Consider the following 16,648-nt stretch of genomic DNA (forward strand, 5'->3'; position numbering starts at 1 on the left):
GGAGAGCGCTGCTGCTCCTGTATCTGAAAGCACCGACCGGGCTGCAGTAGGGAAGAGGAGGGGGGCTGCTCCGTTTCTCAATATCTCCCAGAGAGAAGGTGCCCCCCTCCCCCTGCCTGATGCAGAACTGGAGCAGAGCGGGATTTCACCGCTTCCCCTGGACGCAGGATCAGCGCTAACGGGATGAGTGAAATCCTCCTGTCACCACAGATCCTCAGCCAACGGAAAGATGCCCTCCTGCACACGGGCGGGGTCCTGTCCCAGCAGCCCTCGTGGTCCCAGTTCCCACTATGCAGGGGGGGGGGGGGGTGTCACACTTTTTCCCAGCACTGTCCCCAAAAATAAAATTCACCTATTATTAGCCTTTTCTTCTTCTGGAAAGGACAGGGAGCCTTGCACCCTCTGCTACACTGTGACAGTTGCTGCTCGTACCCATCCATCCACCCCCCCGGTACACAAAAAAAGTTAAAATTCCACTGGCTACATGTGTAAGCGGGAGGGAGAGAGTGAGACAGAAAAGGAGAGAGAGCATGAATCATTCTGACCCCACCTTCCTTACTATCTGTTAAATATCTCTCCATAATGCCCTTGAGAAAATGCAGCTGATAAAATGCAGAGACGCTGTGTTTTATCAGGGACCGGGCTTATCTGGAACACTTGTTTCTTGGTTACGCACATTTGTAAGTTTCTTCAGCTTACATCCCAAGGGAGCTGAAATGAGCGTGCATATCACAAACATCTTGGAGAGAAAATATTCACCTGGGGTCATTTGACGGCACAGGGGGTAGTATGTTTCTCTGAGGCAGCCACATCCGAGTCGTGGTTCCACCTGTCTCGCCTAACCACATTTTGTGGTCAGTCTTGCTCTCCGAGTGGCTGGAGAATTCCTCCAGGCAGAATGGAAAATGCAACTGGTCTCATTTTTTTTAATGTTCTTGACTCGAGGAGGGTCAGGTTTCACCTAAAAGTAAAAGAATCTGCTCAGCTGAAATCCTACAGCACACAGGCTTGGGAAATCACATGCATGCTCAAACACGCACACACACACACACACACACACACACACCTTCTCACACAAAACACTTGTATACAAGCTGTAACTCACTCATCTACACACTCTCTTCCTGAAACACATGCCCACGCCAAAAAGTGTGTAAGAGCATGTCTGTGTGAGGCAGCGTATGTGTGTTTGTGGATTTGTGCGTGTCTGTGCGTGTCTGACACCGAGTGTGTGTGTGTGTGTACCTGTGCGTGTCCGACAGAGTCTGTGTGCATATGCACGTGTATGTGGGGGTGGGAGTTATTGCCATGAGGCTCAGCTGTTATTATTTCAGTTACCCCTCGGACAGCTGAGTCTGAGGGAGTGGTCAGGCTGAATTGGGGGAGGGGTCTGATGAATTATGGGAGGAGGCAGAATGAGTTAGGGGAGGAGTCAGGGTGCATGGCTCGTTCGGCAGACCTGGGTCACATACAGATACTGATTAAGTCATCTTCATTTGAAATACTGTTTCATGAAGTGAAATACTGTTTCCACAATGTATTTGAAGCCTTTGAAAAAACTTTGTTAAGAAATCATATACTTTATTTGAAATAAATAATAAATAAATAAATAAATAAATAATTCCGTACTGTATCATTTCAAATGAAGAACTATGAAATATGTGAAGTATTTTCTAATGCTTAATTCAAATAAATGAAATACTTTCATCAAGCAGAGTGTAGCAGTTTTTATAGAAATGTTTATCAATGTGTGGGCTCCACCCAGATTGGGACATTTTCATTTGAATGTTTAACCCAAACATTTGAGATGTGTACACAATTGTTTTCTATTTTATATACAGTCCCCTCCAAAAATATGTTCTAATGTTCTAAGTTGTTAAACAAATCTATATAAAAACTGAAATTTGTATCTGTCATCTCATGTACATCTTTTGACCTCAAACTCAATGGTCTTCAGTCTATCGCAAAAACAAACGAATTGTCCTTGCTGTTCCAATACTTTTTGAGGGGACTGTAGGCAGTATGGCCAAACTGCCATACAGACAGCACATCAGTGCACTGAGTACAGTCTGAGGTGGTTCTGTAAGATGCTGAGGAGAACAGATCTCTGCTGCGTGTGTGTGTGTGTGTGTGTGTGTGTGTGTTTGATAGCATGCATGTATATGAGTGCCCATGTGAGTTACACCTGTGAATGTTTTTGCATAGATTTGTGAGTGTGTGACATGTTTTTGGTTGTTTGACAAAACTGCTGAATGTGAGTCTTGGTGTCCTTGCTTAGGCTCATCTCATCCCCTGGGCTGCAGACACCTGTGGTGTGAACACGCACAACTCCCCCCACACCGCAGGCATACGCTCCTCCCGCGCTGACCACGCCCTAACACCAGCAGCGAGGGAAAAGGGTGAGCGCACAACCACCAACCACAAACCACACGTCTTTCCAAATGTCATCTCCAGATTTTCTAAAATAACGGGGAGGCCGGGCGGCTCAACCTCGCTGAAACATTGGGGGAGGCCATTTCCAAATAACGAGCTGAAAAACAGTGGAGTTTGAGATGGGTTGAGAGAAGCATTAGCCATGCAGAATGGAGGAGGGGGGCTGTGTGTCCGTGTTTAATCACAGGCAGACGCCCCTGGAGGTCAGCAGCACCGGCAGGAGTGTGATTTTAAAAAGAGCCAGGCTCTCCAGCAGCCCCCTGAAGGGGCGGAGCTTTATTGATTGAAGTGCCTCGCATCCTCCCCTCCCCTCCCCCTCGCTAGAATTATAAGAAGAGTCAGATGACAGCAGTTTAGAGCCCTAATTAAAGACAGAGGTGAGCTAATCCACTTGAGTTGCAAGGGTCAGTGTGACACGTCTGCTGCTGCATGTTCCACTCTCATCCCTGACACTGCAGCGTCATTGTGTGTGTGTGTGTGTGTGTGTGTGTGTGCGTGCGCATGCGTGTGTGTGTGCATGTGTGTCTGTGTGTGTGTACGTGTGTCTGTGCATGTGTGTGTGTGTGTGCGTGTGCGTGTGTCTGTGTCTGTGTTTGTGTGTGTATGTGTGTCTGTGTGTGTCTGTGTGTGTGGCTGTGTGTTTGTGGGTGTGCATGTGTGTGTGCATGTATGTGCATGTGAGTGTGTTTGAGTGTCTGTGTGTTTGTGTGTGTGTCTGTGAGTGCCTATGTGAGAGTGCCTGTGCTTGTTTGTGTGTGCATGAGGTTGTACATGTGTGGGTCTGTGTCTGTGTTTGCATGTGTGTATGTGTGTGCACATTTGTATGTATGTGTGCCAATGCTTGTGCATGACTGCATCTTGTCTCTGTTTACTGTATGTATATTTCAACACATCCATGGCTGTAAGAGTGCTTGGGTGAATTTTATACCCCCTTTGCCATGTAACATATATAAATAAAAACAGTGAAGAGTCATATTAAATGTCTTTCATAAAACATGTCATTAAATCACATTTGCAGAAAGTGTACATAATGCTGAGGACTCCCTTTAGCTAAGAACCCATATTGCTCTGACAGCCCGGAAAGTTCTCCGTTTACTCTTTCTAGCCGTGCCCATGGTGTAATTTGTGCACGCTGAACTGCTGCCCGTTCTTTTGTAATCTTATCCATCCTGCCGATTCAAAACTCGGTCGACGCGTTGTGTTAGGATTCGGTTACCTACTGCCCTTCCCTACGGTGAGCCTGATGTCAGGAACTCCAAATATAGCCGTGCTCATGAGCTGCCGGGGCAGGCAAAAGGACTCTGGCACTTTTTATGCACTAGGCGTTAACATGGACTCGCACCGGTTCGACTGGTGTTTTGTGTGTATGGCAGTAATGAAGGTGCTTGTAGAGACACGGGTTTGACTGGTATGTTCTGTGTATGGTACTAACCAGGCCACAGGGTTTATAGTGGCACCGGTTCGATTAGTGCTTTGTGTGTACTTCAGTAATGAAGGTGCTTATTGAGACACGGGTTTGACTGGTGTGTTCTTTGTATGGTACTAACCAGGGCCCAGCGTTTATAGTGGCACAGTTACACACATGCCAGTTACCAGTGGAATTATAAAGACACACATATGATTTGTGTGGAGGGGTGGTGGCGCTTCGCCCCCGATCAGTAGGAAGGCAGAGAGGGGGCAGAGAGAACACGAGAGAGAGGGAAAGGGAGAATCATTAGGCGGTGTGAAATCGACTCAACGGCACAGGGGAGAGAGACGTGACGGCTGTGTCGGCTCTCCCTGCTCCGGCAGGAGAAGAAGAAGAAAAAAACATTAAGTGAAAAGCCAAGGACAGCTACTCATCGCAACACATAAAATACACGGTGATCCTTTATCCTTTAACACCACGCTTGTTCCCCACACATTACAGGTCTGCTGGAGTGCTAGAGAGAGAGGGAGAGGAGTCAGAAGGTAGAGAGAAGCAGGCTTCCTGCATTATCTGCTGCACAATACGTCGAGTTCTTCATTTCCTCAGAGGTTTGACTGAGCGATTGGTTTTGCTCAATATTTACAATAAAATGAAGCACATGCATCTCTGGAGAGGCATACATAGTATAATCACTGTACTTATGGTCTATACAGGATAACACAATATAGCCATAAAACAAATTTCTATTGTGGTGTTTCTTATAGCAGGTATTGTACAAAGGCAGGGATGCTAGAGAACCCATGTCACAATACACTGCACAAGTACTGTAGATACATACAGTCCCCTCCAAAAGTATTGGAACAGCAAGGCTAATTCCTTTGTTTTTACAATACATTAAATACATTTGGGGTTGAGATAAAAAGATGAACACGAGGCATGAGAATTTCAGCTTTTATTTCCTTGTATTTACAGCTAGATGTGTTAAACTACTTAGAACATAGCATGTTCTGTGGCTGCACAGCTCTCAGACCAGTATCTATTCAGCAGTGTGTCTCAGACCAGTATCTATTCAGCGGTGTCTCAGACCAGTATCTATTCTGCTGTGTGTCCCAGACCAGCATCTATTCTGCTGTGTGTCTCAGACCAGTATCTACTCTGCTGTGTGTCTCAGACCAGTATCTATTCAGCTGTGTGTCTCAGACCAGTATCTATTCAGCTGTGTGTCTCAGACCAGTATCTATTCAGCTGTGTGTCTCAGACCAGTATCTATTCTGCTGTGTGTCTCAGACCAGTATCTATTCTGCTGTGTGTCTCAGACCAGTATCTATTCTGCTGTGTGTCTCAGACCAGTATCTATTCTGCTGTGTGTCTCAGACCAGTATCTATTCTGCTGTGTGTCTCAGACCAGTATCTATTCTGCTGTGTGTCTCAGACCAGTATCTATTCTGCTGTGTGTCTCAGACCAGTATCTATTCTGCTGTGTGTCTCAGACCAATGGCTGCACATTGCATTGTGTCTCCAGGCCCTGCTCCCTCAGCATTAAATTTTCAGGAGCTCATATACCTGGCAGGCCTGAATCCAATTGGAGGAGATATGTTATATGAATGAGGTTCTGTCATATGGCAATATTTATGCACATATTTTCTCCTATTTCTCTGATTATCCCGCAAATTCCTGTATAGCAGGAGAAAAATACACCTCCCTTTGTTCCCCCAGGCTAGGTAATACTGTACATGTGCGCACGCACACACACACACGCACACACACACACAAACTCACACACACACACACACACACACACACACACACAAACACACACACACACACACACACACACACACACACAAACTTACACACACACACACACACACACACACACAAACTTACACACTGCACACACACTGGGTTGTTTCTGGCACTGTGGGCTCCCAAGCTGGTCTTATTTTAACTGTGGACATTTTCTGTGAATTTTAGCTCCTTTTTAAATGAGTAAATCTGGAAAATGTTTGCCTGAAAGCTGCAATGGAGGAAACATAAAGACTGCACAAAAAAAAAAAAAAAATTCTCTGCTATGCTTAATATAAAACATGATCCACCGACTAATTCTAGCTGATATCTAACAGCAATAAATCATCAGCAGTTCAATATTCACTATGGGCTGACAGCGAATAGAGCCTCGGGCATTTCTGCATTACATTATTAGGCAATGGTTTCTATGGATGCTCCTTCATACGATCTATGTAACTCCCTTTTAAGCAATACATAAACATTCATAAATAGGTGGCTCTATTGACATTACAACCATTGATATTGATTCAGACAGCCAGATATTTCCTCAGGTGACATCTGCTAAGAGTAAAGCATCAATGGCTGACCCTGGATTTGAACTTACAAACTTCTGATAACAGGCCTAGTTCCTCCCTATTTCGGATCTTTGTTTGATGGAGGGGCCATTCCTGAAGGACACAAAATCCCCACCCTCAAAATCGCCCTAATTTAATCACCGTGACAACGTCCCGGTGCAGGCAGTCCAGTAATCCCCCTGTAATCGAGTTCCTCGCCACCCCATCCATTAATAATGTATTTCCCCCCGCCCCGCCACACTCTGTGGGGCAGCAGAGCTGGGCCAGATGCCTACATTTTGGCCTCATAAGCGTTTCTCCAAAGTCTGCCAGTGTATTTGAATCTTTGCTCTTCAAAGATTAATGTGGTGTTTTGGAGGGGAAAAAAACAATACACAGTTCAGCAGCACTTCACCATGCTGTCACCTGAAGAAGACGCTCAGAAATCAGACATCATTTAATTTGGCAGAATTTATTTGATTAAATTTGATTGATTAATGAAAAAATCAATAGCCAATATTCAATACTAATTTTGAAAAAAGTGCTGTGCCACAATATGTGTGTGAAAGTTAATTTGGGAGGCTGAAAAGTTCCATGGGTGAGGAGATTTGTGAAGTTTTATTTTATTGAATGTGGGGTCTTATTCGTTTAGTCCTTACTTCTGAAAATTTTCAAACACTGCTATTGGTATTTATTTGAGTAATTACTCATTCCGCTCTGAACTCCTCTCCTTACTGTTCCCTCTTGCTGTATGGTAGGGCTTGAATCCACTGGGCTTACAGTCTAACATCGATCAAAATCTATCGATTAGCATGGGAGCATCTGTTAACATCTGTTCCAGGCTTCTGCACATTTGAGTCTCCCAGTCCTCATTTCTGTTTTTCTCAAAACCTTGCGAGACTGACTGATTGCAGATGACTGACGCCTGTGTCGACAGACCCAGTAACAAAATTGCAGGCAACTGAAATAGCTACCAGAATGAGCTACATGCTGGTGTTTTGCTTATTTGTTGAGGGCATACACATTTTTTTGTTTTGTTTTGTTAGTAGTACAGTAGTTAGTACTTTTGTTTGTAGCAACATACAACATTTTTCCTTTTTGATAATTAGGTAGGTTAGCTCCTAACATGAATGCCAGTAAGTAATCATCTATGTAAGCAACATAGACCATTTTTCCTTTTTGATAATTAGGTAGGTTAGCTCCTAACATGAATGCCAGTAAGTAATCATAGTTAGATTTGTTTTGGGTTTTTTGTTGCTACTTTGTATTCCTCTGCTTTTCCTCTTAACCTCTGAAAACTGGCGTGATATTATCATATACATTTGTATATGGTAATTTTCCAGCTCTGTTTTTCTACACTATTTGTTTGCGTGTGCAATCTATTTGGTTTACCTTGGTTATTGTAACACAGTGAATTTGTGTTGGTGTCAAACTGAAGTCCTCAGTTAGAACTGTGTTTTTTTGTCTCCTTTCACATCAGCCAATTAATTTCTTGGAAACATGATGTGTGGATTTTTTAGCCAGTGCACATCTTTAATTAATCCCTGATGCTGAAATGCACTGAAACGATACACTTTGCTATGCTGTATAAGAAGTGCTGGGGCTCATTTTTAACATGACGGTAGACTAAGAGTGCAAGTTGTCTTGCTTACACCGTCCATCCCTGTTAGTAAACATCACCACTCACCAGAACCAGGTCTCATCAGCTTGCATTTATCTGAGGCAGAGCATACAACAAATCAAAGATCCGATTGACTGGAGCCACAACAGTCCGATATGTGGTAATGCACTAATAACCTATTAGGTCGCGTTCTGCTGGTGCAGAGAGCTAATGCTACCCCGTCCGCCCAGGTCGCCTGAAGGGAAAAACACAGCCGTCCTTCATTTCCCGACTCGCGCAGAGAAAGCATAGCTCATACGCACACATGCTCACCAGCATAGACACACATGTGTACACACACATGCGCACACACAGGGCATAGCTCCAATGGACACATGCAGCCAACACACGTCACACATATGTACAAACAGAAGTACACACGCACTTTTCCGCGACATAAAATGAAGCATACATTCCCACATGTTCACGCAAAAAGAAAAACACACACTTGCCCTCCTCCCTCCCTGCCGCGCGGCCGAAAAACACACCCAGCGCGCACAAACAGCTCTCCATTTCCTATCACTGGGCCGGGCCGAGACATCAATTAGCACCCATGTCCGTGGGCTCCCAAGGTTAAAATGTACAGCTGTCTGAATGATTTTCAATTACACACACACAGACACACACAGGCTACACACCCACCCACACACATACACACCCACCCACACACATACACACCCACCCACACACATACACACCCACCCACACACACACACACACACACACACACACACACACCCACCCACACACACACACCCACACACACACACACACACACACACAGGCTACACACCCACCCACGCACACACACACACACACCCACACACACACAGACACACACAGGCTACACACACACACACACACACACACACACCCACCTACCCACACACACACACACACACACACACACACACACACCCACCCACGCACACACACACACACACCCACCCACACACACACACACACACACACACCGCCTACCCCTGGCAGCTCACAGCTTCCTCATGCTTCCCCCGGATTTAGCGGATTATTTACAGTATCTCCCCTTCAGCCTGAGTGACTGTCACACCTCTCCCCCTGCTCCCTCAGCCCTGCTGTTTGGGAAGGGGAGCGTCTAGCAGAATTGGGGCTGGAGGGGTGGGACTTTGTCACCGAAGGGCAGGGCTGTATGGCAGAGGGGTAGAGCCGTTATGCAACAGGGAGATGCCCTGTTATAGAAGTGTGGGGCTGTTTCACAGAAGGGGCGGGGCTGATTCACACATGGGCGTGGTAGATTCACACATGGGCGTGGTAGATTCACACATGGGCGTGGTAGATTCACACATGGGCATGGTAGATTCACACATGGGCGTGGTGGATTCACAGATGGGTGGGGCTGATTCACACATGGGCGTGGTAGATTCACACATGGGCGTGGTGGATTCACACATGGGCGTGGTAGATTCACACATGGGCGTGGTAGATTCACAGATGGGCGTGGTAAATTCACAGATGGGCGTGGTAGATTCACAGACCGGCGTGGTAGATTCACAGACGGGTGTGGTAGACTCACAGATGGGTGGGGCTGTTTTGTGGCTGGGGAGGGCCGGGATAGTGCTGTATGATTAAGGTGCTGTTTGAGGAGAAATTACTATTTATTGTACTATTTGTTTTTAATATTTTCCATAAACTCATATCCACGTACAGTATACCTATATATTTTGTTCAACAAATGTCTTTGTACAGTGTGGGCCAAACACACACATGCATGCAGTGCAGTCTGTAAGTATTTGGACAGTGACACCATTTTTGTTGTTTTGGCTCTGTACTCCAACAGATTGGATTTGAAGTAATATGTTTTGGCTATGTCTCTGATCAATTTATTCAGATTTGTCTGCCTGACATTGACACTTATTTGGTCCTCATGTTGAGGGACAACAGCAAATTAAATGTAATACCTGCTGTAGAATCAACTCTAGATCTTATGTTAGTTTTCTTTGTTTATGACCTCCTGACACAAAGACATACAGCTGGCCAAGAAACATCTGAACAGCCAATTTTCTAATTAATTTTGGTTCCCTAAAATGGGAGACAGTATTAAAAGGGCTGTAATTCATGTGGATCACCCAATATGGATGTAAATGCACTCAAATTAAAGCTGACATCTGCACTTTAGCCTCACAGTCATTATTTCATTTGAAATCCAATGTGGTCAGCTGGAGCCAAAACTAGAAATATTGTGTCACTGTCCAAACACTTACCGACTCCACTGTATGCACACACTGTGAAACAGCTGTAGGTTTTTCTTCCGTTCTTGTTTGGGTTTTTCTGCCTGTCCTCTGGCCCCTCATCTGGGGGGTGGGGGCAGTGACGGGGGCGTGGTATGGCGGGGTAAGGATTATATATGGCTCACAAATTTTTTTTAGGGGGGGGCGATTGGGACAAAAGAGGGGAGCTCTCCACCCCAGGGCTGTGCCACTTGAGAGCCTCTTTATTCCACAGGAGAGCAGAAACAGTGGCTTTTAATGGGATTGAGATTAATTGCTGACAAATACATATTCAGCAATCCTCTTTCACTTCCCTGGACTGTTTTATGACAGTGATTAATTGTTTGGCAGGGGCTGCCTGCCGTGGAGGGAGCAGAGCTTTTTGGAGAAGGGGGGAGGTGGAGTTGGGGTGGGGGATGGAGTGAGAAAGGAAAGAAAAAAACAACAGTGTTTTTGTTTTGTATTTTAGATTCAGAGCCTCCTCTGTTAGTATGTGAACCACAATAGTGAGGGATTCAGACCCACTGTGGATCGTCCACCCTGCACGTCAGATCTTCAGGGATCATGCCCTTATTTGGTCACAGGCCTTTGGTCACGTTGCTGTGATATTATCAGCCGTGACTTGTTTTGTGGCATTTCCTAATCTTTAGGCTGCCTTGTGCATCTGGCATATCCCTTTAGCGTATCTCCCAGCGGTCAGTGGAGCTGGCCCCGCATTTTTACCACAGCGCACAGCACCACCCCCATTTCTCAGCTTTTTAACGACACCCCCGCCCTGCCCCTCCCCTCCCCTCCCCTCCCCATTTAAGAGCCGAGAGACCAGTGCTTCTGTCTCTCCTTCACTGCCGCTACTGCCCTGTCCAGCGGGGGCCTCTGCTCTCACAGGAATGTTCCATTATGCAACGGGGCGAGGAAGGGGTTCAGTCCACCCGGCGGTCACTGTAACGCGTACCCCGACCCTGGCTTTCAGCTTGTCAGCTAGCGGCCTGAGTTTTCCCTTTCTCTTCCCTGTCTTCTGCCAGTCCAACAGATTCGGGTCGGTGTGGCGTTTCCATAGTATTCTTTTTCACATCCTGTGGCCTTTTCTCTTTCAGCAGCTGCAGTTTACGTCTAATTCAGTTCCTGATGGGAGAGGTGAAAAACAGAACATGGCTAACGTTGGTTATGGCGCACGATGCACCACAGTCCTCTTGGTTGATAAACAACAAACAGCCTGAGGTTAAAGCAGAGGATGATAATCTGTAAAACTAAGATGGAAGTAGCAGTTACAGAATATTAGTTTGGAGTCTCTGTTTTACTATACCAAAAATTATAAATGGTCTAATCATGCCAATATCAGTTGTAGTTGTTGCCCCTATGACCATACATAGAGCTGTAGGTAGCACATGGGGGAAAGTACCTGTTACAGAATCAGGCTTCAGCTGTAATTGGGGGGTGGTGAGCGGTGTTTAGGGGCAAGTACAATTGTGCCAGAAATCTGTTGCCCGGACCACGGCCAGGGACAGTTTAACATACATGATCGAGCGGCAAACGGGTTTAAAGCAGCGATCATTACCGTGGCAGTGAATTATGGGAAAGCCTCTAACGGCGCACGGATTGATGCATGAGGCTGTGCTTCGGCTTGTTCGGGTTCCTCCGGTGTGTAGCACCCTGACCCCGTCTGTCCCCTATTAGGGTTGTGTTTGTGTGCGTGTGCGTGTGCGTGTGTGTGTGGGTCTGTATGTATGTGTGTGTGTGAGTGTGTGTATGTGTGTGTGTCTGTGTCTGTATGTGTGTCTGTGTGTGTGTGTGTGTGTGTATGTGTGTCTGTATGTGTGTCTGTGTGTGTGTGTGTGTCTGTATGTGTGTGTGTGTGTATGTGTGTGTGTGTGTCTGTATGTGTGTCTGTGTGTCTGTGTGTGTGTGTGTCTGTATGTGTGTGTGTGTCTGTATGTGTGTGTGTGAGTGTGTGTATGTGTGTGTGTGTGTGTGTGTATGTGTGTGTGTGAGTGTGTGTATGTGTGTGTGTATGTTTGTGTACGTGTGTGTGTGTCTGTGTGTGTGTGTGTGTGTGTATGTGTGTGTATGTGTGTATGTGTGTGTGAGTGTGTGTATGTGTGTGTGAGTGTGTGTATGTGTGTGTGAGTGAGTGTGTGTATGTGTGTGTGTGTGTGTGTGTATGTGTGTGTGAGTGTGTATGTATATGCGAGTGTGTGTGTATGTGTGTGTGTGAGAGTGTGTGTATGTGTGTGTGTATGTGTGTGTGAGTGTGTTTGAGTGTGAGTGCGTGTGTGTGTGTGTGTGTGTGTGAGTGTGTATGTGTGAGGGAGTGTGTGTGTGTGAGTATGGAGAGGGAGCTGTTAGACCGGTTGTACTGTAGCTGACGGAATGCTGTACTGTGGTCAAACTGACCTGGCCACACAGCCCCGCCCCTCTGTAGCATAGCCACTCCCCTTTGTAATATAACATATCATACCGTAACATAACATAATGATGAGAACAGCCCATTCTGCCCAGCAATGCTCACCTTTTCCTACCACTAAAGTGGACCTACTTAGGAACTTAGGTGCTTAGTTTGCCTAAAAGCTAAGTAGTATCTAGCACCGTATCACGCCTGGTCTTGAAAATGCGGGGTTGTATAACCACTCCTCTCTATTATACAGCCCCATATCTCCAAATGCTTGTCCCGGTTTCTGTGCCCCACCCCTCTGCTATTTTACTCTTGCCATTTCTGTCACCACATGTCAACATTTTGAGGGCCCAAGTTGTAAAAAATAACTAAAGGGGGACTTTTGACAACAAAAAGCTACATTTAACGCAACCTGGTGACTTTGTGCTCCGGGAAGCTGGCAACAGCCAATAGAAAAGAACTGTGTGGGAACTAGACCTTCCTTACATCTCATTCCCACCTCTGTCATGGTTGACCAGTTTTTAAATTGTTGTTACATGGAAGCATGCTCTGGAAGCTACCGCTCAATATCACTTTAGTACGGTAACGTCACGGCACATGGGGTCTTGTCAGGAAACAGGAGTAGGCAGGTGTACAGAACTATGCAGAAGAGACAAACAAGGTGAAACAAGTCTGCTCTCTGTTTATTATTAGGCACTAGGCTTGACGCAAACCAGCAAAAATGGCCACTGTCTGTATACACGCTGACAATGAACAAACAACAGATGGCTTTAGCGACTTGCTCTCGGCGTGGTATGCAGTTTTGAGGAATCTGGTCATCTTCACACAGACGTGCGTTTGTTAAAAACACCAGAGGAAGTGCCCCACCTTCTCAGCATTCATTCATTCTCAGAGTCTCTTGTGTGGTGACTCAGCTAATAATGACTGAATATCTGTTCTTCTTAGCAGGGAATGGGAATGGGTCAAATTTAGTTTAGCAGTTAGCTGTGTGGCGTTCATATACATCGACAAAGTAATTTGAAGATACATGCTATGTATATTTGGGTAATGTATTATTGAGTATAGTGTAGCCATTGCCTGATACTTGCAGTGAGCCCATTGACTATGCGGGTGAGCTGTAATCCACACTGCAACAAGCAGAGTAATATATCAGTGTTAATGGAAAGTGCAGTGCTGGTGAGAGATTTTTGAACAGAATCCAAGTTTGCTTCCCATGGCTTGTTTTGGGCCAGTGCCAAACATGAAAGTAGATTCCTAGAGTAGCATGAATACACACACACACACACATACACACATACATAGCTACACACACATATGCACACACACACACACACACACACCACCCACACACACAAAAACCTGTGCGCTCACACTCACAAACAGAAATGTATGTGCGCATACACACATAAATACAAACACAAATTTGCAACAGGCGAGAAGGGAGTTGAGCTGCCCCAGTGGTCACTGTAACAAGCGCTGTGGTCTCGTTTTTCAGCATTTAAATTTAATTCTCTCTCAGACTCACACACAGTGGGGCTCCCCAGTGGTGCAGCCAGTGAAAGGTACTAAGTTTAAATGCAGACCTGACCACTCACCCACAAACCTTCTTTGTTGCTCTCACTCTTAACACAAAATAGTGCTCTGCTCCAAGCATGTTACATTGCTTTGTTAGAAGAAACCAGGTGAAAAACATTGTGGTCGGTTTCATTAGCATAGCAGGCAATAATGCTCATCTCCTCCCTACTGGTTTGCCATGGATGATGCAAAAGAGGAGTCCTGCTATTACTGAGATTTGGACACCAATAAAACTGGAGTAAAAGAAAATCACTGGCACAAATGTGTGTGCATACAAGACACACACAAGCCATATGAATCGTCCTAAACACAGCAGACCCAGTGCTTCTCAGACTGCCCAAGAGACATTTAAATTGAGACTACTATCCCTCCCATCTGTGAAACATTGCTGCGGATTTTATGACTGCTTCCCTTCTCAACAAAACGTTCATTATGAAAATTCACAAAACGCCTTAAAGACGGAGAGAAGCAGACGCACCGGCTGACCCGGCTGTCCGTGGCTGCGGATGTGAGCCTGACTGAACATAAATTCGTCTCCCGTTCGCAGAGTTGGCCGTGGCCGGTATTGATCCTGCTCTGGTAAAACTTGTGACTTAAGCTCAGCCTGTCGCCTCTGAATAAATCACCGTATTGACCCTGCGCTTATCAATAAAGGTAATGACAAACATCTGTCCCCACTCTCATTGGCATCGACGCAACCTTACTGGCAGCGGACCAGGGCTCCCCATTCCCAGATTGACAATCTTTTTAGAGGCCTCATCCGAGCTGATGATGTAATCGCAGCACAGACCTCGTCTTGGGGTCACAGTGCTGGACACTGAGGAGCAGAGATGATGAAGAGCAATAAAGACCCTCCGTCAGACGCTGCGGAAAAAGATAATGATGATGTCTCTGGTCTTCAAATGTATACTTACTGAATTACAGGTGGCAGGGGGTGTCTAGTGTTCAGGGATATTCTTAGTGCGATATTTCAAATACAAATGAGTATGTGTATTCAGCATGAGCAAATTATACAGTGCAGTATGTTAGTATTTGGACAGTGTTTTGGCTCTGGAGCAGTGCAGTGGATTTGAAATTACCATAAGCCATGACCAAGAGAAGGGATTTTTGGAAGCAGTACAATTTTCAGCTGCTGTACATATATTCTACACTCAGTGAGTACATTATTAGGTATTTATTCTACTTACTTTTTCTTCTGCTGCTGGAGCCTATCCACTTAGAGGTTTGGCACATTGTGTGTTCAGAGATGCACTTCTGCATACCACTGTTGTAATGTGTGGTTATTCGCGTTACTGTCACCTTCCTGTCAGATTCGACCAGTCTGGCCTTCTCCTCTGATCTCCTTCATTAACAACGTGTTTCTGCCCACAGAACTGCTGCTCACTGGATGTTTTTAATTTTTCACACCATTCTCTGCAAACTCTAGAGACTGTTGTGTGTGAAAATCCCAGGAGATCAGGAGTTTCTGTGATACTCAAACCACCCTGTCTGGGACCAACAATCAAAGTCAAAGTCACTTAGATCACATTTCTTCCCCATTCTGACATTTGATCTGAAAAACAGCTGAAGCTCTTGACCACATTCCTCTTTATTCATAGTCCCCCCATTTTAAGGGACCAAAAGTAATTGAACTTCTCAGCTGTTTCTGATTAGTCAGGTGTATTCAGTTGCTTCCTTGGCGCAGGTATATGAACGCTTTCAGTATCTACAGTGCCCTCCATAATGTTTGGGACAAAAACCCATCATTTATTTATTTGCCTCTGTACTCCACAATTTGAGATTTGTAATAAAAAGAATCACATGGGGTTGAAGCGCACATTGTCAGATTTTAAGAAAGGGCATTTTTATACATCTTGGTTTCACCATGTAGAAATTACAGCAGCATTACTGTCCCACCATAATGTTTGGGACACAGTAATGTTATGTAAATGAAAGTTTAGTATTTTGTTCCATATCCTTTCCATGCCATGACTTCCTGATGTTTGTGACCTATCAACATCATCAGAGTCTGAATATCTTATTTTTAGGTTGTCCTACAAGCAATACTAAAACTCTTTGCAATTGAATAGATCTCTATGGGAATTGTTGGGTGGGACTAGATTCAGCAGTAAATTATGCTGATACAGTATGGAACACATTTGATGGCTAAATAGCTTTAGGTCATTAAGGGTCAAAGGTATGAAATGAGCCTCAAACCACTGTGTTGCAGCCAGATATGCAGTAGATACAAAAATAATTGTTTCTCATGAATATTTTTTCCATTGAGTTCGACAGCAAAATATGTCAGGGGACCATTTCTATATGGTGAATTGAATCAAATTTGGCAATGTGCACTTTAACCACATGTTCACAAATATCAAATTGTGGAGTACAGAGGCAAATAAATAAATGATTTGTCCCAAACATGTACTGTACTCTTGATTCTAGGCTTCTGATTGCCTTTCAATGAGTCAAGTCTAAATATAGTAGTCAATGAGCTAAGTATTGGGACAAATGACTGTTGGCTGTTTTAAATTTCACTGGTTCAAAATTTTACTCTTAATTATTTATAAATGGAAAGCTGTAAGTGTCAGGACATGGGGTATGTAAACCAAG

The sequence above is a fragment of the Conger conger genome, chromosome 10 (assembly GCF_963514075.1).
Source record: "Conger conger chromosome 10, fConCon1.1, whole genome shotgun sequence".
NCBI lineage: Eukaryota > Metazoa > Chordata > Actinopteri > Anguilliformes > Congridae > Conger > Conger conger.